Source organism: Aotus nancymaae, unplaced genomic scaffold, assembly GCF_030222135.1.
Source record: "Aotus nancymaae isolate 86718 unplaced genomic scaffold, 86718_ANA_hifiasm-v0.15.2.pri h1tg000115l, whole genome shotgun sequence".
Classification (NCBI taxonomy): Eukaryota; Metazoa; Chordata; class Mammalia; order Primates; family Aotidae; genus Aotus; species Aotus nancymaae.
The window spans coordinates 6,043,550-6,070,522 of record NW_026988530.1 but is presented as its reverse complement, the minus strand read 5'-3'; the positions used below and the strand labels follow the sequence as shown (position 1 = coordinate 6,070,522).

The 26,973-nt window shown below is 39.5% G+C and overlaps 1 protein-coding gene and 1 pseudogene across 1 annotated transcript in view; both read left to right on the top strand.

The window, feature by feature from the left end:
- GALNTL6 (polypeptide N-acetylgalactosaminyltransferase like 6) overlaps positions 1–26,973 on the top strand; it is a 1,235,246-nt gene that overhangs the window by 1,031,573 nt on the left and 176,700 nt on the right. The gene's annotated exons all lie outside the window — the stretch shown is intronic.
- On the top strand, positions 182–21,275 carry LOC110568693 (ribosomal protein uL30-like; annotated as a pseudogene).

The window sequence follows — 26,973 nt, the reverse complement described above, 5'->3', positions numbered from 1 at the left end:
TTTATTCTTTAAATAAAACCATGAGAGGCTTTTGAGCAGCAGACTGTGTAACGGTATCTGTGTTTTGGGAAAATAACTCTGGTGACAGGTATACCATCCGGAATAGTGAGAGTAGAAGGAAGCCGAATGCACTCAGATTGGTCAAGAAGTGAATATGATGTGGATACTGAGAGATGAAATCATGGCTGTGGTTCCAGAAATGGAGAAAGTAAGACTGAGTAAGCAGATAGAGGTAACGTAGACAGGACTGACTGTGGCACTCCTCATGGACAGGTCTCTCTGAATACATGAGTGTTGTTTGAATATTTTCCTACGGGACTTCCAAAGAAATTCCATCATTTCCTAGGAAAACCTAGAGACCCCAAAAGGCCAGCTATGCTTTATAGATGCCCAAAGCTCAGCCTGGCTAATGAAGAGTGAACCTCTACCTGCTGACGAGGGTTTTGCAAGTCGGGGGCACTCGTTCCTCAGGGGTGTGGGGTCCCCTCTGCTGCCTGGCAGGGCAGTGGCAGACACAGCTCCGCCTCCTTCCCCAAGCCCCCAGCAGAGCTGGAAAGGATCTCTATTCCAGCACTCACCAGGGAGACAGCAGAGACTGCAGCACCTTATTACTCTGCCCATTTGGTTCAGCGTGGCCTTTTTTTGCTTCTACAATAGCAGGCAGAGAAGAGAAACAGCCAAAGTGAATGTTACTGTGTTAAGTTTTCCCACCTGGAGAAAACCCTGTGACTACCACAGCCAGAAAAAAGCACGATCTCACAAGCTGTCAGCCTTCATTTCCCTTTCACACCGAGTTAAACTCCCCCACAGATGTCCTTATCTGGGCTGGGGAAGCTTTCTGCATAGTCTTCAAAAATAATACTTCATGCAGTGCTGTGCTCCAAAGCATGATTTTTATCAACCTGTGTTTAGGGATGACTGTCAGTTACCTTTACAAAGGCTTCCTATGAGTTGTGGCAGTTAGATCAAATCGGATACAGAAGCCCAGACATTCTGAAGAGGAGAAAAATCAATGTAAAATAAATGTAATTTCTACATAAAATATGCTGTTACCTAATTGAAATGTCATTATCAATTAGCCAAATACAACTTTAATCAGACATGAATGATTGAGGAATTCTCTATTTAAAAGAACACAGGTTGGCATTTGAAAACCCTCATGTCTCATGCCATTAGTCTTGAAAACCTTTTGCCAGGTAACTGACGTGTGAGTTTTAATTCCCAGTATCAAACCAAGAATAAAATTATTTTAATTATGGTCAACTGGGTAAGGAACATTGACAGTCTAACTGCTGAGCTGTAATTCTGTATTCCATCCCCGGGAGACACACACCTGAGCCAAGTGCTTCAATAACTCATTAAAGCCCTTCCCTGGGCATCAATTATCGAATCATGTGCCTTGATTACTTAAGGGAAGTTACCCTTGCAAAAAAAACTTTTTACCAATCATCAAAACACAGAATCTCTAACCTACATTATATGATTTTCAATAAAATGATACAAAATTGTAAAATAGCTCTCAGTTGTCTATGTGACAAAAGCAATAGGCAAAATGGTAACAGGGGTCACAGCCTGAACAACTTTATACAAAATTATGAGGTAGATGGGTTTGGGGTTTTTACCTGCCTAATTCTGGTTTTGCCAATAGTGCATCATAAAGAATTGTTTCCATTTTCTTTAAATATCAAAATATTTGTGGTCCAGGATTAGATCGTATCACCTTCATATTCCTATGACGCCAAACTCCACGCCTTGAATATACAATACATAGCAGATCATCAGTCAACTCTTTCTTCCATAGGTCGTGTGTGACTTTGATAATCTATACTTACTGTTGTATTTATACTGTTTTACCCAAAAATACCAGTGGAAAAAATATATGAAAGAAAGTATAAAACAGTGAACAAATGTATAAATAAGAGTCTATAAATAGAAACTAAAAATAAGATACTCTCAAAGTATATTTCCTTACATACATGGAGAAGGCATTCCATGGGTGGGCACGGTGGCTCATGCCTGTAATCCCAGCATTTTAGGAGGCCAAGGCAGGCGGATCATGAGGTCGGGAGATTGGGACCATCCCGGCCAACATGATGAAATCCCATCTCTACTAAGAATACAAAACTTAGCTGGGTGTGGTGGCACGTGCCGGTAGTCCCAGCTACTCAGGAGGCTGAGGCGTGAGAATCGCTTGAACCTGGGAGGCGGAGGTTGCAGTGAGCTGAGATCACACCACTGCACTCTAGCCTGGCGACAGAGCGAGACTTCATCTCAAAAAAATAAATAAATGATGAATGAATAAATAAATAAATAGAGAAGGCATTCCATAAATATTTGTTGGGTGGTAAATCAACAAAAAATTAGAAGAGAATAAGAGGAGAAAATCCTACGTTTTCAACTTGGTGGCCAAAGATTTTGCCCTTACTGCCAATAAAAAGGAGTAACATTCAATGTCAAATTTAACTTTTCTTCCTGTGATGATCCGCCTCCCTATGATAAAAGCAATTCTAAACAGAAAATCACTGGGTTTATGACAGCCAGAGAAATATAGATGAGGAAAGGACAATTCGCTGATTCTATAATCAATCCTGAATAGCTAAAAACTACCTTCATGGAGTTCACTAACTCATAATAATAAAAAGCAATGAGTATATTTATCCTCTGTAATTATTTCCATTACCAACACTCTTCTTGATACTGCAGTTTTAGGATCAATATTAACACTAGAATTGAGAACAAGGGTAACGTATCTCAGTGCACCTTTTTTTTATTATTATTTCTGTACCTGCTATGGAAAGAGATGCCTCCAAAACAGGAACTCAATGTGGTGGATATTTGTCAGTGTTTGCTTGCACAGCATGGAAACACGCTTTCTATGTTTGGAAATCTAAGGCTGGGGAAGTGAGGGCAGGTGAAGGATGGAGAGCACAGACCTGAGTTCTGCCTCCTCTTCTCCCACCTCCCACCTCCACGCTGTGCTTGTGATCCAGTAATTGTGAAGGTGATCAGGGATTTTGAATCTTGAAAGAATGAGGTATGGGCAGAGGTAGACAGAGTATTCACTGTGGCAGCAGCACTGGGGGTGTGGAGTCAAGAGCCCAGCGACTTGGGAGGAAGTGTCTGGTGGGCGGAGTCCAGGCATGCAGTGTGTCCACCGGGATGTCCCAGGGCCGGCTGTCCTGCCACAGCATTCTTGTGGTTGTGGCAGAGGAGTCTTGGCCATGACTGCCGTCTCTTCTTTCCCACCTGTTTTCCACACATGGACAATTCTGTGAGCCACCTGTGGTCCTTGTAACAAACTCCTTCTCTGTTTAAGCTGGACAGAGTGGCTTTCTTTTTTTGTTTTGTAAACAAGGTCCTTGCTTTGTAGGAGAATAAAATGCAATTTTTAAAAGCATAATTTTCTGGGAAATGAAGTAGGTGCAAATTCAAAAATTAGACTCAAGCGTTTAAAAATGGCTTGCTTTTCCCATCTCTCACCCCTCCCTACTTACGGTAACTTCTTCTGATGTATATAAATAACTCATATAGGCACCAAAGACTCCACTAGACAGCCTGTGTACCCTTTGAAAAATACTTTTTGCCTAATTATAATAAAAAGCGGACTTAAATTTGGTATTTAGAGAAATTTGGAGGTAATCAGGTTAACCCATCACCAGAGGTCATAAATCAATGAGGGGGAGGAGAGGAGAATGCCAACTTAGATTATCCAACTAGAGAATCTGTCAATAAATGGAGGGAAAGTGAAGTAATTTACAGTTTGTTTTATTTTACAGGCTGTAAAAAGACCAACTGGCTTTTTAGTTTAGAGGTAGTCATTGCAGCTTGTCATAACAGCCAGAGAGCAGAGAGTTCATAATAAAGGGACTATTACAGACATAAGGTTATGTTTTGCTTCAACAAAAAGGTGAGAAGGCACAGGGGTGAATGTCCGCAACCCACACCCTTTGGGAGGGGACCCAAGGTTGCAACTCTGAGCCGAAACCCAATATGAGTGTAGCACAATCACCGAAGGCTCCCAGAGTGGTTATGCCTGATATTTCATAGAGGATGTAAATATTGAAGACTGAGAGACTACCTGAAGATGCTAATCCAGGTCTCAGACAATATTAAATTTATGTAATGACAGTTACAGCATCAAATCCTCAGATATTATGCCTACAGTATCTTAGTATCACTATGACCTTCTGCAAGGAACCTAATTTAAATAAAAATTCCCTGATATTCTTAACAGTCTCGATTAAACTGTGAGCCATTATAAAGACATGGTCACATAGAGGTGTGAAGATAGTGAAAAGTGAGTGTGAGCATGTGTAATATCTGAGGTATTATCTAAAATTGTTTTTCTGAAAATCTGTTTGAGTCCAAGTTCTTGAGATGCCATGGTCTGATAGATTTTAATCATTAGTAAAGGTCTTTCCAGGGTACAGAAGTGATATATCTTCAGTCCTCACGGGAGATGAGTTAAGTAAAAGTTCTAGCATGCTTAGCTAGCCCTAAAAATACAATACCTTTTGGAAATGTTGAATAACCTTTGAGGCAAAGAGAGTTTTGTCTAAAACTTAATACTTCTATCCAGAGAAAACTATCTTTTCCTGTTTTGTAAACAGGAAGGATCTTGACAAGTGGCACAAGATCCTTTTGACTGAGACCTGAAAAGCAAAGATTCCTTTTATGTGAACATATGCAATTTTTCAAGAAGATTAAAAAAAAACATAATGTTGACAGTCAAATTTCTGAAGACTAGTTGTCTTACCCTATAGAGGTATGATGTTAACTCAAGTTCCAGAACTAGAGGAAAATGCTTCAAATATTTTCAAATTTTTAAATATTTTTGGCACTAAAATAAACACATCTACAATAAGTGAGCTGCACAAAAAAAAAACAGGAACCCTGTAAAATAAATCTGAAAGCATCCACAAATGTTCCTGTTTGTTTTTTTGTTTTTTTTTTTTTCCTATACTGCCCAATTTCTAAAGATATGAAAGTATGGTTAATGATGTATTTTATCTCAAAATGTTGAGTCACTAGAACTGCTATAATATTAAGGGACTCCTTAACTCCTAATCAGATAGTCATCATATAGAGAGTCTGTAAACACTGAATTTAAATTCTACTTCAAAATTAGTTTTAAATTCATCAGTGGAATCCACTGGAGGCCCTTATTCTCAGTCTCAAGGTTTCTTCACACTCCTCTTTCCCTTACCCCAACTGCTGCCCCCTGAACAGCAGTTCTCATATTTGCAGGATAAGCAAATCTGGGTCATTCTTTTCTGTGATTGCCAATCCTTTCTCTGAAAATTTCATTATGACCACCATCCTGCTCACCATTCATCCATTCATTTATTGACTCACATACCAACATTTATTGAACAGCTAATGTACAATGGCCACCATTTTAGATACTTGGGAGGCAAAGATAAATGAAAGTACAACACCCACCTTCTAGAAGCTTAGAGTTCATTGTGCAGAAGCACTGTATATACAGAAATGCGGATGACACCGAATATATAGATGTTTTGAAATGGCACAAATATAACTGGCTCAGTGCCTGGCAAATAAATATTCTTGTGAGAGACAAAGATGTGTGCTATTCAGACTCCTCTTCAATCAGGACTTGCTACCCCAGCTGCTGGGAGGCTGTAAGTGGTTATCCATCAGCTGACTGCCCTTCAGGGACTGTCTCAAAACTGTTGCTCAAGACATGCCCTCTCCAGGTCAATCCAAGTCCAAAGACTGATTAAAGGCATGAGCATTTGTGCTCAACACAATGCTCCCTCCGAGGCCAGCAGTCCTTCAGGTATGCATGTTTCTCAATTCTCTGCCTGCTCGATCCTGCCTCCTCCCCCATTCCCCTTTCATAGGTCTTCATTCCTAGGATACTTCCTAAAGAAACATGCTGCCACGTCTGCTTCCAGGGAAACCCAACCAGCAACATTTCTTAAATAAGTTTTTAAAATAAACTCTGCCCTTAGCCTACTTGCATTTCTATGAAGTCTCAGAAACATGCTACTGGAAATGGCTGCGTTAAACAGAATGTTGATAATGGTAATGATAATAGTAATAGAATGACAAAGATTGACATGGGATTTACCCTGTGTCAGGCACTATTTCAAGTGTTCCATGCATATCAGCTCATTTAACCCTTGCAACAACTCTACAAATCAATACTATTTTTAATTCCTTTCAACTGATAAGAAGATAAGACAAATACCCAGCTCAAAGTCATGCAGCTACTAATTGGCCCCCAGGCAGCCCCAAAGTGTGATCTCTCAACTACTGTGTTAGTCCATTTTCACACTGCCATAAAGAAATGCCTGACCCTGGGTAATTTATAAAAGAAAGAAGTTTAACTGACTCAGTGTTCCACATGGCTGGGGAGGCCTCAGGAAACTTAGAATTATGGCAGAAGGGGAAGCAGGCACGTCTTACATGGTGTCTGGAGAGAGAGAGTGTGTGAGTGAGCAGGAAAAGATACCATGTATAAAACCATCAGATCTCATAACAATTCACTCACTATCACAAGAACAGCGTGGGGGAAACCACCCCCATAATCCAATCACTTCCCTCCGTCTACATGCAGAGGTTACAGTTCCACATGAGATTTGGATGGAGACACAAAGCCTGACCGTATCAACCACTATCTTATGCCATTTATCTTATTCTCTAGTGTCCTAACAAATGTCATACCATCATTAGTACCCATCATAGAATTACACACATTAGAAGGTCTTTTAGATAATAACAGCTGCCATTCCCTGAGCCCGTGCCACATGCTGGCACTGTTGTGAGTCCTTGCAATTTTGATTTATGGTCATGACATCCCTGTGAGTTAGGCCAGGCTTGGTTATTCCCATTTCACCAACAGGAAAACAGGCTTGGCCAGGAGCGGTGGCTCATGTCTGTAATCCAAGCACTTTGGGAAGCAGAGGCAGATGGAGCATCTGAGGTCAGAAGTTCGAGACCAGCCTGCCCAACTTGGTGGAACCCCATCTAGCCGGATGTGGTAGTGGGTGCCTGTAATCCCAGCTACTCAGGAGGCTGAGGCAGGAGAATCACTTGAACATGGGAGGCAGATGTTGCAGTGAGCCAAGATCATGCCATTGCACTCCAGCCTGGGCCACAAGAGCAAAACTCTCCATCTCAAAAAAAAAAAAAAGAAAGAAAGAAGGAAAAGAAAAGAAAAGAGGCTTACAAGGCCGATGTGACTTACCCAAAGTTAGAGTTCACAAGTAGCAGAGATGTTCTCAAATCTAGCATTTCTGTCTCTAAAACAAAGTATGTTGAAGTTATCCAGATTTATTTAAACCTGTGAATTATAAACTCTACTTGACCTAAAATGGCTTAAAGAATTCATTTTGCCAGGCGCAGTGTCTCACGCCTGTATCCCACCACTTTGGGAGGCTGACATGAGTAGATCACGAGGTCAGGAGTTCAAGACCAGCCTGGCCAAGATGGTGAAATCCCGTGTCTACTAAAAGTACAAAAATTAATGGGGCATGGTGGGGGACACCTGTAATCCTAGCTACTTGGAAGGCTGAGGTAGAGAATCACTTGAACCCAGGAGGTGGAGGTTGCAGTGAGCCAAGGTCACGCCACTGCACTCCAGTCTGAGCAACAGAGTGAGACTCTGTCTCCAAAAAAAAAAAAAAAAAGAATTCATCATTTTTAGGATCCATCATTTTAAATTGTGCCACCTTAACCACTCTCTAAACACATCAGAAATGTAGAAGACAGAATATGGCCCTCTGTCCATTAACACTGCTGTAGCTCTGATCTGGAACTTTCTTTTATAAACCAAGATTACTTAAACAGAATTATTCTTTGTATTCTGTGAAGGACTCCCTGAAAGTCTACTAGAGCTTCTCCTCAAATAAAGAGGAGTCATATTCTTTAGTTTAAGCCCAAATGCTATGAATACACCACGTTTCATGTTTGATTATGTATTTAACGTTTTAGGGCATTGCTGCAAATGCTGGGAAATCCCAGTTCATAAGATGTAATAATATGATGTTATATCTGTGCTTTGAAGATCATTTTAATTTTGAAAAGCCCACCAAGGCCTTTGGCCTGTGAATAATTGATTAAATTCAGCAAGAACAAGTCATTCCTGTAGGTAAGATAATGGATTGAGGAGCTAAGGGAAGGGGGGAGAGTAAGAGGCTTCCTCTTATGTCATTTTTTTTATGGTAGTGAAATTACATGAATTTTTCACCTTGGGAAATACAGGGTTATAAATTTCTCCTGACCAAAACAGGACCCCTGAACAGTTTTACTATAACCAAAGTGAGCCTTGAGGGAAGAGCGACTCCAGCACACAGCGCACAATGCCAGCTTTTGGTAACAGGAACAAATGGACAGAGAATAACGACTTCTGCAAGGCTTGCCCCTTGGTGGGGGAAATGTGCTCACTCTTTGTCTCTATTATGTGCTGCCTGACAATTGTTCCCAGTAGTGAAAGGCAAGCTCACCCTCTGGGAATGGGTTCAAATATAAATGACTAAGAGCCTTGTCAAAGGTCTTCTGTAGCTGACACCCTCTCCAGCCCCCATCCACTCAAGGGCACTTCATTTTCACTCTATTACTTTTTTCCCTCCAAGGGTAGATTAAGGTTCAGGAAAAAATGCCATTATAAATGGAGGTTCCTGATTAGAGGTCAAAATGTCTGCCCTATCTCACCTCCCCGTCGCTTTACTTCCGTTCTGCCTCTCTCTGACGTTATCCTTTTCTGCAACTGCAGAATGCCAGCCCCTGGTTTTGGTACTTGAGAGCGGCTTGGGTAATGGCTGCTGTAAGACCTCTCATGAACTACCCCTAATGAACATGCACAGGCCCCAGAAAGCGTTGCTTCAGTACCCATTTACTCTGCTCTCAGCATGACAGCTGACAGCCTCCTGCGCCCAGGGAAAGAAAGGCCATGGCTTCTGAGAGCCACAGTTTACTTTTCCTTGCTTGTGAAAGGTTCACCCCTGCAATACACTTTTCCCTGCTCTGGTTTTCTGAAAATAGCAGTCATTTGGCTTTCTCGGGAGAGTTAAAACAAAGAAATCACAATGGCAGGAGACTTGCTTTTCCAAAACTCTAAAATAATAACAATTATGGAATGCATCAGAAAATAAATGACACATCTCCTGGAAGTGACTTCTCATGACACAATTCAACAGCCATTTAGAAATAATGGTCAAGCCAGGCATGGTGGTTCACACCTGTAATCCTAGCACTTTAGGAGGCCGAGGCAAGTGGATCGCTTGAGGTTAGGAGTTTGAGACCAGCATAGGAAACATAGTGAGACCCTGTCTCTACCAAAAACGCAAAAATTAGCCATCCGTGGTGGTGCATGCCCGTTATTCTGATATTCCAGCTACTTGGGAGGCTGAGGGAGGAGAATCGATTGAACCCAGAAGGGGGATGTTGCAGTGAGCTGAGATTGTGCCACTGCACTCCAGCTTGGGTGACAAAGTGAGACTCTGTCTCGAAAAATAGAAATAAATAAATAAAAATAATGGTTGACAGCTTGAATTGGGAGGAGACATATATAGAAAAGAAATAGCTTAAATTCCACAAAATAAGGCTTTGGTTCATACTGGGTACATTGAGCCATGTTCAACGTGCTTTTTGCCGGAGAGAATAATGTTTTCCATGGTGAAAAGGTCTGGGAAAGGCTCTGGCTCAACTGCACATTGCTACAGCTGACCTTCAAAATCTCAAAATCTTTTCACCTCTGCTATCTTTCTTCATTCTCACAACAACTTTGTGAAGTTGGTGGCCACTGTTAATATCTTTATTTCACAGAGAAAAAACCATGATACTCAGAGACTCCCAGTTATTGCTCAGGCATCAACAACTGGAGAGTGGCAGAGCTCAAGCTCAAACTCAAATCTTTTTCTTCCAAAGCTAATGAGCTTTTCACTTCTTACACTAGACTTTAGTGGCATGGCAAATTCTCAGAGGGTTTCAAGTTCAAATTAATTTTTCTTTCATTATGTTAAATCTGTTTCCTTATAATGTCTAAACTGAAGAGGTCTCTTTTCTTTGGCAGGCAAAATGGTGACCACATGGGTGTCAGTGTGTTAGAATTAACATTCTTTTAAATGAGAAGCTGACCTACCAAACACGATTTCAGTTAAAAAGGTGCCAATGTGACCATGTTCTCAGGGTAGATGCCACAGGTCAATTATGCAAGCATTGTATAAGCAGCTCATTATTGCCAGTTTCTAATTAGATTCATCAGGGACTTACTAACCTCTGGAAAAAGTTACAAGTTTTGCACAGAAGCAAAATGAAAAACATAATGTCTTCACTCACACAAAGTAAAATATGAAGGAAAGATAAAATAAAAATAAGATTCACCTTATTCACATGCAAATGAGAATCAATTGTTTTAAAAATTAATATTTCCTGGACCTCAGAGACATTAATCCAATAGATCCCAGGTAGATTCCAGAAACATAGCATTTTGTGCACTACTCATATGTAGATAGCTCCCCAACCACACTTAGAAACGTACTGGACAGTGGGTGGGAGGACATGGGGAGGAAGTGGCTTTCCTGATGGGGAGGAAGTGGGTTTCCTGATAAAAGCTGCAATTTAGAGTTTGCAAGATGAGACAAAGTTACACTTCCTGATGCTGGCTTTGAATGAGAATACAGTTAGCTGTAATATATAATTAATCCGCCTTCAAAAATCATTGAGACTAATAATAACTTAGTGAATAATAATTTGACTAGTTTTCAGTTTGAAGTCTCTTCATTGCCTCTTACTGTTTGTAGCTAGAATAAAACCTCATTAATAAAGAAATTAAGTGAACTGAAGTGAACCCCTAAACTATTTTCAAGTGATTTGTGAAAAAGAAAAACACCTTTTTTTTTTACCAGCAAATCAGCAAAGGGATTTTTTATGTTAATTCTCAGTACAGGTGAGGCAGGTAAATTCCTAATGACCTGTAGGAATACAAATTTGTGTAAAGTTTAAGTTGTTCTGGAAAGCAATTTGGAAATGTGTATTAAAAGCTTTCCAAATAGTCATAAACTTTGGTTCATAAATATAAGTTCTATCCCAATGAAAAAATGTACATGAAGATTTATATACAATTATGTTTGCAACAGTGAAATTTTTACAACAATCTAAATGTCCTCAATAGGAAGATAGATAGGCAAATTGTGGTACATTTCTATTAAGCATGTCAAGTTACAAATTATCAAATGTATCTAGTGTCCTTCTCAACTGAGCCCTGGCCCCGGTAGGGAAGAGCATGTGTTCCTGACATCCCCAATTGGAATTTGGAATCCATTTTCCTAAAGAAAATAGTGCTATAAATAGTCAATGTGTTTGCAGGCCAATGACCAGAAGCCTATTTAACACAAACCTTAAAACTTGAAGAGGGACATGAACCTTAGAAAATATAATAGTGCTTTTTCAACATCAAATCCAAAAGTATTGTGATTATTACATGAAAAAATACATTTTCACTGCTAAGCAACTGACTTCTAAACTGGCGTCAGGAATATAATCATCTCATTATCTGTCTTCTGTGTACATACACAGAACATAACCATATGCCCTTTGAATAATTTCCAAGATAAATTCTCAAAATCTGAAACCTACAAAAGAGTTAGAACAACTGTCAATTTAACCCCTAAATAGTATTATTCAGCAATAATAACAATAGACTTTTCTGTAGTATGACAAAGAAAAATGAGGTTATCCTGTAAAGTGGATTTCAGTTTGTTTTTTTAATTAAGTCATCATGTGGAATTACCATTCTGTAAGCGTGAGTGGACCTCAGCAATGAACCTTTCATTTATGAAGAATGAGTTAAAATCATTCCTAGTATCATTGCTAATTTACAGATCAATACCACAATAATGTATTTGTCTATAATAATGCCATCTACACTGCAGGCACTATTGATGAAAAGGAAATTTTAAATCTTAATATGTCTGATAAATTTAATCTCAAATATAATTCTGACTACATGAATTTTAGGCTTTATACTGATTATAACATTACCTGAGAGTAATTTTATTCTGTCCTACAGTATATTAAAAATTTTTTTGTTTCTTTCTCTCTTCCTCTCTCTCTCTCTTTCTCTCTCTTCCTCTCCCTCTCCCTTTCTCTCTCTGCATTGCTCCTGACTTAGGTTTATGAGGACTACACACTGAAAACTTGTGCATGGATATAAGTCACAATCACCTTTTTAATCATTGGCATGGGAAGGCAATAACAAAGGGGTTACATTTTCTTTTGACTGTAGCTTTAAAGCAGCCACTTGACCTATGGCAACCATGAACCAATCTTTGTTTCAGAGGTTTGCAATTTCAGGGGTAAACGTGATGATGCATCTCCCTTGAGGAATTAATTTAAGTTAACTCCATCATGCTTATTTGAGTTCTTACCAACTATCTTGGCCTCAAAGCTATTTTTTCCCTTTCTTACTCCTCTTTGGATCTAACAATACATTCTATTCCATTACAGAGCCCTCTTTTTAAAATTCATATTTTCATATTTCTTCGACCCAGGTAGACATAGTTAAGACATGTGCACACATAAGATAGTTTTTACTGATCTGTTTTTTGTAAACAGAAGATGAATTTTCTTCGTGTGTGTTTGTGTGTATATGTATCTATATATTTATCATGATTATTTTATTCTAAGTAATCCCCTTGCTGAAACATTTAATCCTACTTTTTCTGTTTAAGTTACTCTATTATTTCCAAAGGTTGTGATGGATGGATTTATTTAACAAATATTCACCGTGTCCCTGTATGGGCCAGGTACTGCCTAAGTATTAGGAATTGGGTGAGTGAATGAGACATTCTCTGCCCTCATTAAGTTTTCAGTCCAACAAAGAAGATGAACATTCATGTAATCTTCACATAAGTATCTTTTTATACTCCCTCACTTTTTTTTTTTGAGAAGGAGTTTCGCTCTTGTTACCCAGGCTGGAGTGCAATGGCACGATCTCGGCTCACTGCAACCTCTGCCTCCTGGGTTCAGGCAATTCTCCTGCCTCAGCCTCCTGAGTAGCTGGGATTACAGGCATGTGCCATCGTGCCCAGCTAATTTTTTTTATTTTTAGTAGAGACGGGGTTTCACCATGTTGACCAGGATGGTCTCGATCTCTTGACCTCGTGATACACCTGCTCAGTCTCCCAAAGTGCTGGGATTACAGGCGTGAGCCACCGCGCCCGGCCCTACTCCCTCACTTTTTTAAAAGTATAAGGACATCTATGTAAATCTGTTTCCAAACTTACAAGATGTGAGGGATCCCTAAACTTCCAGAGAGAGTGTACAACTGGGGGTCTTAAGACTGAGTTTTCACATTTTCCAGCTTTCTTCCTCTACTGACCATTAAGTATGACAGCTACTCAGCGCTCAATCTGAAAGACCCTCTATCTACTGACACCTCACTCTCCCCATCAGCAATTGTATTATGCACATCTAGTGACTTTAATCATTATGTATACAAACGTGAAGGTGACATCCATGTGGACTAAATGTCTTAGTCGACATTTTTTTTTGAACTAGATTTCTGTGGATTGGATTGGCATATCCTACTGCTGACTTGGCTTCTTCTCTTGGGATATCTTCAAATCATCTCAAAAGTTGTGACCTATGTCCGGTGTACATGACCCTGAAAACCTGCTCCTCTTCCAAAAAAAATACCACTTCACTGAAGCTCTTCAGATCTGAGCTTAAATGTCACTTCGCCAGGGTAGACTTATCTAAGCATCCTTCCTGTCATTACCTTCCTTTATAACACTCCATGTTTCCCTTTCATTGTCCTGCATTTACTGCAAGTAATAATTCTATACTTGTGTGAATATTCATGTAATTCACATAATATATTAATATATAAATATTTTTAGAAAGCTCTGACTATCATAGAGCTACTATTATAGCTTCAGTATTTCTTAGAATAGACACTTAAGAAAAATATTAGCTGGATGAATGAATAGAAAGGGGAAACGTCTCAGTTACCTGGATTCAGACACTGCTCGGAAAAGGGAAGCAGTTGCTGGTTTCTTTGGCTCCCTGAGCAAGTTTAGGAGCTCATCTTGAGTCAACAAGAAGTCTAGCACAGCCAAGAGAGGTTAGCGGATAGCTGAAGAGGATGGCACTGTCTAATGCACATTATAAAGTTATTTTTAAGGTTCTTCAACCTTCCCTCCAAAAGATAGTATAACTCATTCTGAGAACTTCTTTGGACCGTAAGGCAAAAGTTACTGGAGATGAAAGGGAGTGAGGTTTCTTCTCCAGCTGCCAATAGAAACAGATGTTAGAACTTCCTGGACATGGTTTGCCACTCCAGCAGAAGCTACTGGAAGATTGAGAGCAGTTACCATCTGACAGGAGCAGCCAGTGACATTTCTTTTCAACAGCACCACAGAGAGTAACTGCCAGTGAGAACCTTCATCATTAGAATATAGTCACCAAAAATCTGCTTCAGAAGCCACAGCTGAGGGAAACCACCACCAAGAAATACTGCTGGGTGCCATCCCCATCCCCTGAAAGCAACTAAAAGGAAGAAATGTTGGCAAGTTGGACTGGAGGAGCCACCAAGATTTCAGCCCTCTCTCCTATCTTAGTTTAACATTATTTTACTATTGACCTGTAGAACAAGACAGATTTCAGTTCTTTCAATATAATCCTCTTTTTCTAAAAAGAAGACAGTTTTTCAAAGGAAACTTGATGAAGATTGAGAGCCAAAATATCTGAAGAAGGGCTCACATTAATTCTCAGAATATTGAACAAGAAACTAGCTCATAAAATCCCAATTGAAGGTGCACCTCAGAAAATAATGAAAGAAAATTTTTTTAAAAGTCTCATTCAAAATGAGGGGGAAATAATTAAATGGACTCTGAGCATTAGTTCTATAAATGTAAGACTGACTTATTCACCATTTTAGCCCGAGAGTTCTTAGAACAGGCTCTCAAAAAATGTAGAATGAATGAATGAATGGAGAATAGATGGATGAATGAGCAAATAGATGGTATCCATTTACCTTAAGATACATTAACTAAGAATAAAAGATATGACTTAAGTAGACACAAATGAAGTGAATGTACCGAACAAGCCAGATATAGTGTACAATTTGATAATATTTATTCCACCCAAATAAAAGATACTTTCTATTTTTCTACATTTCTAAGGTTTTACATAATAAAACAATAATTTATCTTGTTTTTAACCTACATGCAAAACCTAGAGGTGAGTCACAGAGAGTTTGTCAAACTGTTTGATTTGTCATGCTGACAAGGAATCATTGAAAAAAATTTTTAAGAAAAACAGGTTAGGTACAGCATGAGAGTATGTATTAGGATGCGGTAAGGGAGAAGGAAACCATATGCTCACTCAGGTTGTCAAGAATCTTCAACGCTTGGCAAAAATGTCAAATTTCTTGATGGAAAGGTGCTATCTCCTAAAGTGTTTCCTCTTCGTATCATGTGAGAGCATCTTTTGGAAGGGAAGCTGTGGATTAATCTTACTTGATCTGGTGTATTTGGGTTTGGGAGTTTTTTAGATAAAAAGAGGCAGCACTGAAATCCTAGAATATGAAAATAATAAGAGCCAGGAGCTGTCTATGGGACAGAGAGTGTCGGACAGAGACAAATTTGGCCCTCCTAGCCCTCACATAACCTTACTGTGAGTCTCTTTAGCATCTTAGGTAGGACAAGGAATATTTAATATTATTGGTCTTTCAGTATTATCTTCAAGAAGAGAGAAATAACAATTGGTCACAAGGAAATATGATTGAATCGGAGGTTCAGAAACTTTTTTAGACTCAAGTTGAAATGGAAATCCTGTATAGAACCAGTCTATAGAGTAGGGTAACTATGGATTACACTTAACAAAGGAGTCCAGAATATATACAGTAGTAACTTTTCTTCAAAATCTGAAAACAGACTGGGCACGTTGGCTCAGGCCTGTAATCCTAATACTTTGGGAGGCTGAGGCGAGGTGAGCGAATCACCAGAGGTCAGGAGTTCGAGACCAGCCTGACCAACATGAAGAAAACCCGTCTCTATTAAAAATACAAAATTAGCTGGGCATGGTGATGCATGCTTGTAATCCCACCTACTCAGGAGGCTGAGGCAGGAGAATCACTTGAACCCTGGGAGGTAGAGGTTGTGGTGAGCTAGGATTGTGCCATTGCACTCCAGCCTGGGCAACAAAAGCAAAAATTGGTCTCAAAAAAAAAAAAAAAATGCTAAGGCATACATGTATTAGATAGAAAAAAAAAAAAAACTGTTTTTCTTCTACATTCACACTCAACACAAAATATTTCACCTCTGGGTCACTAAAATATGTGGGAATTTCTCCCCACCAACCACCAATTCTCCAGTAGACACCAGATGGGTGTCCTGTGATTTTACTTATCCTGACACTAGCTACCTGGAGGTAGCACCAGATCCCACAAGTGAAAAACTTAGTCCCAAAGACTGTCTTCCACTTCAGACACCAAACACAAGTCTCATGTTGTAACCTGTACTTTCTACTAACCAGCAATAAGTTGAGAATTCTCATGACCCCCTTTATGGGTTCCGTTACTTTGCTAGTATAGCTCATAGAACTCAGGGAAACACTTTCCCTATGTTTACTCATTTATTATAAAGGATATTATAAAATATATTATAAAGGATACAGCTGAACAGCCAGATAAAAAGGTGTATAGGACAGGGGACGGGGAAGGGGCAGGGAGCTTCCATGTCCTCAGGTACACCATCTGCTAAGAAACACATGTTCAGCAATTCAGAAGCTCTCTGAAACAACATAGTTCAGGAATGTTTATGGTGGTTTCATCACATAGGCATGTTTCATTATTAAGTCAATTTCCAGCCCCTCTTCCCTCTCCAGAGAATGGGGGTAGGGCTGAGTTTTAAGTTTCAAGCTTCTAATCATTCCTCAGTCTTTCTGGTGACCAGCCCTCATTCAAGTGTTGCCCCTTGGAACAAAAGAATCTACTATCACCCAGGAAATACCAAGGGATTTAGAAGCTCTGTATCAGATGCTCCTATTCCTCAGGAAATTACAAAGGTCTTAGATGCTATGTGTCAGAACCTGGGATCAAAGACCAAATATTAGAACCTAAGATTCTCCTAGCACCCCTATGGTTCAGGAAATTACAAGGGTTTTAGAAGCTTTGTGCCAAAAATCAGAGGCAGATATATATAGAGATATACAATTTCTTATTATTTCAGAATATATGGCTTAGTGTCACAACTACTCACAAATAAAGATGTGCACTTCAGTTAACGAACTAAAATCAAGAACCTTCTTTAAGGCTAAGATCACATATTTATTATAATTTGGACAGGTATGGCCACAAGCCATGCTGTTTCAATGGCAATGGGATAGTTGAAAACTCACAGAAGATAAAAGGAAGTTGGGCAGTGACTTTGTTATAGAATCAGTCACAAGCTGGAGACAAAGAAACCCAGTTTAGTTTCCAAAAGGGCAAAGTATATTCTGGTTTGATTCGCCCACGTTGGCATCCAAAAGGACCCAACTTGTCGAGAGTAGGGAGAAAGTGCTGGATCACAGCGTGAGTTCTAAGTACCCCCAATATTTAAAGTGTTCATATAGTGTTCAAATGAGATGATTCTGGGTGCTCTGCCTGATTAGACCAAGACAGCCAGCTGGTGGTAGAGAGGCAAAGAGGGGTAACCAAGGGGAAAGGACAGTAAAATCTCTACCCCAGCCAATTTGAGCCATATTCAGGTTCAGGGAATACTCTCATCCTAGCTCAGGCAGGTGTGACAGCTTCAGAATTTTCTATGTAAGAAGTGCCTAGGCATTCCTCACAGGCAGAGGAACATCATACACCGGGGCCTATCAAGGCTGCAGGGCGAGGAGGAGAGATAGCATTAGGAGAAATACCTAATGTAGATGACGGGGTGATGGATGCAGCCAAGCACCATGGCATATGTATATCTATGTAACAAACCTGCTCATTCTGCGCATGTACCCCAGAACTTAAACTACAATTTTAAAAAAAGAGCATAATAAAACTATTGGCCAATAAAATTTTCATTAATCAAAGAAAAAATAAAAAAGACATGCCTAGACATTGCCCTCTGACTGGGGACTTGTCTTAAAATTACAGTTACAGAACATATTAATTACAGTAACCTTAGTAGCTTCTATAGTGATCCCCGAAACCTCAGCAGCTCAGCATGTTCAAAGCATTGTTCACTCTAATTCCAACTGAGTGTTTCAGAGGCAGCCTTACTCCAGAGACTGACACTTGAGTCCCCAGGTTCCTTCCATCGTGAGACTGCATTAGCCCCTATAGCCTTAGAGTATTCATTTGTGCTAGTAAAGGGAAAGAGGATGTGGTAGATCACATGGGAAAATTAGCAGGCCAAGACTTGGAAATACATTACCTCTGCTCACATCCCGTTAACTTAAATTCAGTCACATGATCACAACTAAAATGATGGGGAGGTGCTGGGATAGAGAGTTTCTGGGTGAGCAACCACCTGCCCGCAATAACTCTACACTGTGAAAGGGGAACATGAGTCTTTGGTGAAAACTAACAGTCTTGCAACATTGAGTTTATTTAGAGCATATGTTTATTTGGGGTAAGAGAAATTTGACAATGAGAAGGCAGCGGATCATAGAGATAGTAAGTGATAATAAAACTGTTTTCTGGAAAGGAAACAACACTAATGTATTTATATATGTAGGACTACTATATAATATTTTTGTGAGTTGGGTTGATTTTTCATTAGTACCGTGGTATTGTAATCTATTTATATAAATTAAGACCATGTCACTGATGAAGAAACTGGATCAAAGAAAGAATAATGAGTACCAAAAATGACATAAGTTCAGTTGCACCTATCCCATGGGTGTATTATGATAAACAATGTGTTAAAGAAGAGCCAAGAAAAAATCATATAAAAATAAATATACCAGAGGAGAGAGAAAAAAATTAACACTTATTGAACAATTACTTTGGTCTAAGTACTAAGCTGGATGTATTAGTTACCTAGTGCTATGTAATACAGTTTTCACAAAATTAACGACTTAAACAGCACTCATTTATTATCTCATGGTTTCTGTGGGTGAGGAATCCAAGCACATCTTAACGGGGTGCCCCACATAGGGTTTCACAAGACTGCAATCAAGACATAGGCCAAGGTTGTAGTCCCATCTGAAGCTCAACCGGGAAAGTATCCATCTGCAAGCTTACTCAGGTTATTGAAAAAATTCAGTTCTGTACAACTAAAAGCTTCAGCCTTTTCTGGGTGTTAGCTGGTGACCACCCACAGCTCCTTGCTATGAGGGGCAGTCCAATATAGCCACCTGCTTTCTTCAGACCAGCAAGAAGAGAGAAATTCCAGCAAGCTAGGTAAGACTATCATAGGTAACATAGTCACATAATCACATCACGTACATCCTATCACCATCACTGTATCCTCTTCAAAACAGTCTGGATGGCCCACACTCATCTTCCCACTATGCAGTTTGACAAAGTTGTCTTTAAGGTTCCACCTTCACCCCCTCGTTGGGGTGTCCAGGCTTTCGTGCTGATTCCTGCAAAGATGGTCATTAATGCCTGATCTCTCAGGATGGCTCCTCATATTTGGAGGCTTTAACTCTCCCCCAACAACTCATTCACTCACTTAACTGCCTTACCAAGTGACTAACTAGCTAATCAGATCAACTAAACTGTGCTAATAGCTTATTGCATTCTGCCACTCAGGTAACATATTTGTATTGTTGAAAGGGCTTTACGAGAGAGAATATCTGCCAGATTTATATTCCTAATATAATTTTTATGTCTTTGCTTTATGGAAAACAGCTTTCCAAAGCAGACTCTTCAAAATATTCTATGTAGCATTGGCAAAGTAATTTAGGCTCTTCATAAAATGAGAGGAGACGATTCAATGACCTCTAATATCCTCTCCAGCTCTATGTTTTTATGTTTTTGTTTTATTCTTTTCTCTGTAACCTCCAATGACTTCATATAAGCCAGTTGCCAAACTGCTATCCAGGCATTCAAGATCCAATGTAATCTGGCCCAAATTTTCTTTGCTAGATGTATTCACTGCAGGCGTTCTATATTTAAGTCAAACTTTCTTACTCAAATACACCACATGCATTCACTCCCAGAATTCTTCCCCTTTTCCTAATTGCATTTCCTTGTCCTACCTTTCTTCAAGCCAAGAGGAAGACTCCCTTACTCCGTGACACCTCCCCATCCACTTCAGCCCATATCCTACTCTAAATTCCAGTAACTACTCAATCTGCACACTCGGTGGGCCTTGGGTTTGTCTAAGTTTCCTGTGAGTATTTAATTAGAGCTCTTTCAACACAGAAAATGCCTACTGTATTTTTGTATCTGTCATAAGAATATAAGTATAAATAGTTTGAATTTTAAAAAAACTTCATTAAGCAAATATAAACCAAAGAATTAAAAAGGATGGTAAATTTCAGTCAGCTGTGTGAGTTAGAGAGGATGTATGGAGCCTTATATATTTTTGTAAGAATATACATCATTGATCAGTAGCTGTGATGCTAGAAAGACACCAGAGAAAGAGCGAAGAAAAATCCCTTTGGTTCCAGAAAACCTCCTGAAAAAAAGGAAGGTTTATCAAGCCCTCAAAGCCACTCAGGCAGAACAGGCACTTTTGGCAAAGGAGGAGCAGACAAAAGGAAAAGGACTCAGGTTTAAGTGACTGGAATCATTCCTACACGATTCCTGGCATCAGAAACGTGACAAGGTGCATCTCAGATGACTAGAAGTGAAACCTCATCCCTTGGAATTGCCAGATAAACATTCCTTGGCCTTTGTTGTGCACATCGGTAGGATTGAAGGTATGAATTTACTGCTGCAGAGAACCACTGCAAGACTTCACCTAAAGAAAATTTTTAGTGGTATCTTTGTAAAAGTCACCCCCTAGAACCTAAAAATGCTGTGTATCGTAGAACCTTATGTGACCTGGGGATTTCCAAATCTGAAGTCTGTCCAGAAACTCATTTTGAAATGTGGACAAGCCGAGGTAAAGAATGAGACCATCCCTCTGACAGATAACAGAGCAATTGAGGAGCACCTGGGGAAGTTTGGTATCATTTGCTTGGAAGACCTCATCCATGAAATTGCCTTCCCAGGGAAGCATTTTCAGGAGATCTCACGGTTCTTGTGCCTTTTCCACCTCTCAGTGGCCAGTCATGCTACCAAAAATAGAGTGGGCTTCCTCAAGGAGATGGGCACACCTGGCTATCGGGGTGAATGCATCAATCAGCTCATCCACCAGCTGAACTAGACCCAGGTGCCAAACTGCAGGAAATTTTTATCAATGAAGTGGAAGCACATGTTTTTGGTTTTTTGGGAATTTTTATCAAGTATCTTCAGAGAAGATTGTGTCCTGCTTTGTCTTTGAAAACTGGAAAGGAAGGGTCAAAGAAAAGACAGTATCTGGCTGGGCACAGTGGCTTACGCCTGTAATCCCACCACTTTGAGAGGCTGAAGCGAGTGGATCACCTGAGGTCAGGAGTTCAAGACCAGCCTGACCAACATGGCGGAACCCCCTCTTTACTAAAAATACAAAAATTAGCCATGTGTGATGGCACATGCCTGTAATCTCAGCAACTCAGGAGGCTGAGGCAGAAGAATCACTTGAACTAAGGAGGAAGAAGCTGTGGTGAGCCAAGATCGCACCATTGCACTTCAGCCTAGGCAACAAGAGCAAAACTCAATCTGAAAAAAAAAAAAAAAAAAAAAGACAGCAGCTTACGTTCATGGCAGGCACCTCTTACCACAGTCCAGTTCCAAGGATAAATTCCGGAGTTTTCTTCACTGGCTGCCGCCTCTTCTGAAATCACCACATCTCACAGAGGAAAGAGTCCTGCTTTGTTGCATCTTCTACCCTAGGGTTTACTGTTGGTAAATGAGTAGCTCTAGCATTTGGACAAGGCTCTCTAAGACTCCTGTAGCAGTTGACCAAGCCCAGAGACATAATTGAATCTAGAGATTCCTGGGGCTTTATTTTGAGAAAGACTTGAAACACACATTGGAAAAAAGGTACAAAAATAAATGTTCACTTGTCTCTAAAAAAAAAACAAGAATATACATTGCTGTATGCTCTCCTGACAGAGACGTGTTCAACACCCTATACACTTCTATCAGAATAGCCTAAATTTTCCCATCTCCCAGAAGTCACTCCTTTCAACTAGAATGTCTTTCACCATTCTATACCCACTTGTAAAAAACCCTCTCCATTCTTCAAGACCAAACTAAATTTCTCCTTCTTCTATGAAAATGTTCCTGATCTTTTGGTTGAAATTAACTCTCTCTTCTCGTTGTTGCTTTTTTACTTTCTTTTCGTGTTGTATTATAGAGTTATATGCCTCGCCAAATCATCACAACTAGTCTGTAAATTCTTTAAAAATGGGACCTATTTTATCATGATTTTATTTTGTACCTTTCAGAATACCAGGACAGACCCTGCTGTAAGTATTAGGTGGTGAAATAACAGTAGGTGGTAAAATTATATTTATGAAATTGACTTGGGAAAGATGCCCCAGCAAATCTAGAACACCTTTTACAAAAAATGACTGATGCCTTACTGAGCCTTCTTCTACAGAAAGAATTTAAAAGAGGCTGTCATCTAAGTTCAAGCAAAGCTACGTTTTATTTAAAATAAAAACAAAAGGCAAAAGATCCCATAATTATCCCAGTGGAAAGCCAGTCAGGATTCTGAGAACTTTGAGAGAGAGAAAGGAAGAAAGAAGAAAGAAGAAAAAGAAAGAAAGAAAGAGAAGAAAAAGATAGAAAAAGAAAGAAAGAAAAAGAAAGAAAGAAAGACACAGAGAATGGTTTTACAAATAGTGTTCTCAAAATGTGGTTGACATACCACTGTGGTGCCTAATGGTATGAAGTTGTCTAAGTGGTAGAAGTATGCAATTTTTATTTTTAATATTTTGTGTTTATTTTAATTGTAATGGAAAGATTATATATGTAATAATAGTTTCAGGGGTATTTTTGCTCAGGATGAAGCTCAATTAATTTAAGTTTAAAGAAAGAAGTAAATAATAAATAGTTCAAACCATATGGGATGTAAGAAAAGTTGTGAGAAAACTAGAGAAATGACTGCAGCCTGAAAAAGAGCTACCAATTCCATGTTTTCGTCAGTCAGTCAAGGTCATGAGATCTCGTTGGAACTTCTGATTTCTCAGTTCTCCTGGCTGATCTCAGGCCACTGTCCAAGGGTCTCTGAATGTAAATCATAGATTTCCTTCTAGAATTTTCAGCCCTTGAGTATTTGCTTTTTAAAAGACTAAAATCTATCACTGGCCACATTACAATTTCTACCAACACCCCAGAATTTCCTCGGCATGTAACATTTCATTTTTGCACAGCTGTTTCCCAAGGCCACGGGCTCCTGTTGCACCCTAGAGCTTGAGTGATGAAGCTTCTGCATTGTTGCTAAAGTGCTTCTCTTCTTCCGGAAAGAGGCCTGGATGTCGATTTGCAGCAAATATCCCGCTGTCTATGGTGCAATTGACTTGTGTCAACTTGTTTCCAGGTTAGGTCTCTAATAGGCCAGGTCCAGGCACCATTTCCTTCCCAGTTGTCCAGCCCAAAGCTCCATGCTGTCCTGCTTGAGAAGGACAATTGACCTCTCTCTCCGAGGGCTATGGTTTCTGAAACAGTGCCAGCCATCTACTGTAAACTGCTTCATCAGTTGCATTGTTATGCTCAATTATTTTCAACTTCTCATCACCGTAGTTGGTCCTTCTTGCTGATTCTTAAATAAATGATAATTTACTATTCTTCTTCTGACAACCTGATGATTCCTGACATCATCTTTATGCAATGAGTGACTGAGCTAACTCACATCTGAAATTAAAGCCAGCTCAAAAGCACAAGTCATATCAGAATTTGATGAAATGGATAATAAAAATGGTGAGAAACAGAGAAAAATTGTTTTAGTATAATCTTCCGCATACAGCATACTTCCCCATAAATCTTCAAATTATTTTCAAGCATCTCATTATATGGGTACTTATTTTCCAACCTTTTCACTTTTTTGCCTCCTTCCCTATCCATGCTTTAAAAGGAGTTAAGAAAAGACTGCAAATTCAAAAAAACGAGAAGTCAGAGCCATAATTGCAAAGCAGGACCATTATTGTTTGTTGCTGTTCACTACCTAGAAATAGGAAAACAATCTCCTTCTTTTTGTGAACTGATAAAACACGAAGGTTCATCGACTGTGGTTTCTACTCTTCTACCTGTCTGGCTTTACAACAGCTTCAAATTAAAAACAGGCAGGACAAGGGGATAATAAAGTGTCCAACCTCATCAGCTTTCAGCTTTTTTATTCTTTATGGTAAAGTGGATTTCAGTGTTTCTTTGTCAAGCCTATTTTTAAGAAACAACTTTCACAGCTTTTACAAGAAAATGTCACTGTGCCTCTGGTGCAGGCAAGGGGGAATCTAATTTCATTACAGTTAAGTGCCTGACTCCCCATTACCCTCCATAATAGTGTAACATGGTATATTATAGGGCTTTAATAAATAGGAGGGATGTGGGTTGCAGCACATTTTATCAGAAACCAAATTACTTTGGGCCACACATCTGCTTCCTCAGTTCATCCTATTTGCCACCGTTTCACAACCTAATTACAGGACTTTCTGGAAATTGCTGTCCGGCGATAACTGTATGACCTGCTTTATGTGGTCGAGACAGGCAGCTCCATTGGATTCAGTCTTCATTGCTGTCACCGTGTAATTGCATTGGACTTCCATGTTAATCCCCAAAGGCAGGAAGTAAATGAAATATTATAATTACCTCTTATTCCCTTGTCCCTGAATCCTGGATTAGGGCAGTATGCATCCAAAGAAAAGAAGCAGAGACTGCCTCTAAGAATATTAGCGATGGTCTGATCAAAAGCTGAGGATGGTCTCATCTTCAGCTTGTGGCCTGAACATGGGCCACATCATTAAAGCCGCATGTCTCATCCACTTAGCAAAATATGCAGCCCCCGTCTGTTTAATGCAAGATCACTGTGTGACATGTTGGAAGGATCCTGGGAAAAAGGCCTAATATATAAATATATATGTGCAAGGCATCAGTATTTGAAAAGACTTATCTGAAGGAAATGGACAGGTGAACTAAACTTAACAAGAGAACTAACGTTTTCAGACTATCCCCCCAAAAACATGAAAATGCATTGCTGTTCTTTTTGAGACAACTGTACTGGTGTCATTTAATTTACATATCTCACTAAGAGTGACCTGAATTATTGAAAAGATACATGAATTTAAGGCAAAATTTTCTAGTCTTTAAAAAAAAATCTTTATAATACAATTCTTTAATGAATGGGGTAGAAGCAATTCTCTGAATTTAAATTCCACTCATGAGCCTGTAAAAGGTAAGAAATAATCCCCAATAAAGCAAATCTTGACTTTGAGGAAGGAAATGGCTCTTTGCTGTGTTTCATTTATCTTGGTGGGGGTGGGTTGAGTGTAACTGGAGACTAATCCATGGTGACCTGTTGTCCCTGATTACTCTGCAGGCAGTCCTTTGAAAATACTTTAAATATGGATTTCACTTAATTTCTACTTCCCTCCTGAAAGGTTCTAAGCTGGCACAAGAGTCTGTGTCCTTCAGAAGTATCTTCTGAGTTGTGCTTTATGGGAATTATTGAATAGTACTCGATTTAGATATAATTCTTCAAAATGCATTTTTTCCATGGCACAGCAGGAAGCATGATGAAAAAGAGGTGACATTCCCTTTAACTAGGCAATTCCTCCAATAATAGAAACGACACTCCTCAATTTTAAAATACTGCTTTCACTGTATGCCAATTTTGTCATTATGTCCAGAGCTGAGGACACAGGAATAAACAAAATAAGCAACATGTTTGTCTTCTTCTCGGAGCTCATACTCCAGCAGAAAATCATGCAGAAAAGTAAATATAACCTGCAAAAATGTAAGAGCTGTGAGTAAATATAAATCAGGGTAAGGGGACAGAGATTACAGGCAGAGGGCTTGAGGAGTTATTTTCAATAGGGAGGTCAGAAATTCTTCTCTCATATGGTATCATTTGAGCAGAAACCTGAGGCAATGGAGCAACCCACGCAACTAACAAGAGGTAGAGAAAATCCAAAGAAAACCTTTGGCTGCTGGCCAGGCATGGTGGCTCATGCCTGTAATCCTGGCACTTTGGGAGGCTGAAGTGGGCGGATCATGTGAGGTCAGGAGTTCAAGACCAGCCTGACCAACATGGTGAAAACTACTGGTCGTGGCATAGTGTTGGTGAGAAAGCACTAAGGAAGTAGACGAAAATCTAAGCTATTCCTGCTCATTCACATGGTGCCTCCTCTTCAACATCCAGCATCCTAACAAGCTGACCCCCAAAAAATGGCCCCATTCAAAGATGAAAAATCAGATAGGGACATGACCAGGACTTGCACTGGATAATGCAGGAAAAAGTTGTAACAAAGACAAATGACAACTACACATTAGAAAAACTATACCCACAAAGGAAATTAAAAATGAACAAACCCATCTCCAATAAATCAAAAAAATTATGGTCTCTTGGGAAAAAATAAACAACGTTTAAGGATTCAAGAAGATAATAAGTCAACAAAATGGGATGAAAAGCAAGCTGGAGTGTCAGAAAAAAACAATGATTAAAATAAAGAAAATGGGGTCAGGAATCATGTCAACTACATTTTTTTCACTGCAAACAACAGAAATGGACTCAAACTAACTTCAACACAAAGGGAATTTAATGACAAGATGTGGCGGAGCTCCCAAGATCAAAGGAAAGACTGAAGATCACACAAAGGAACAGGAAGTTCCTGAGGCTTTATTGAAGGAATATTATTAGAGTTTTACCCAGTGCCACCCCCCTAAAAAATACATGAAAGGTGACTGTCTGTCTTCATTCTTGTTCTCATCCTTGTTCAAGATTCAAGATTGCAGGAGATTAGATCATGTCCTGGCTCTTGGTT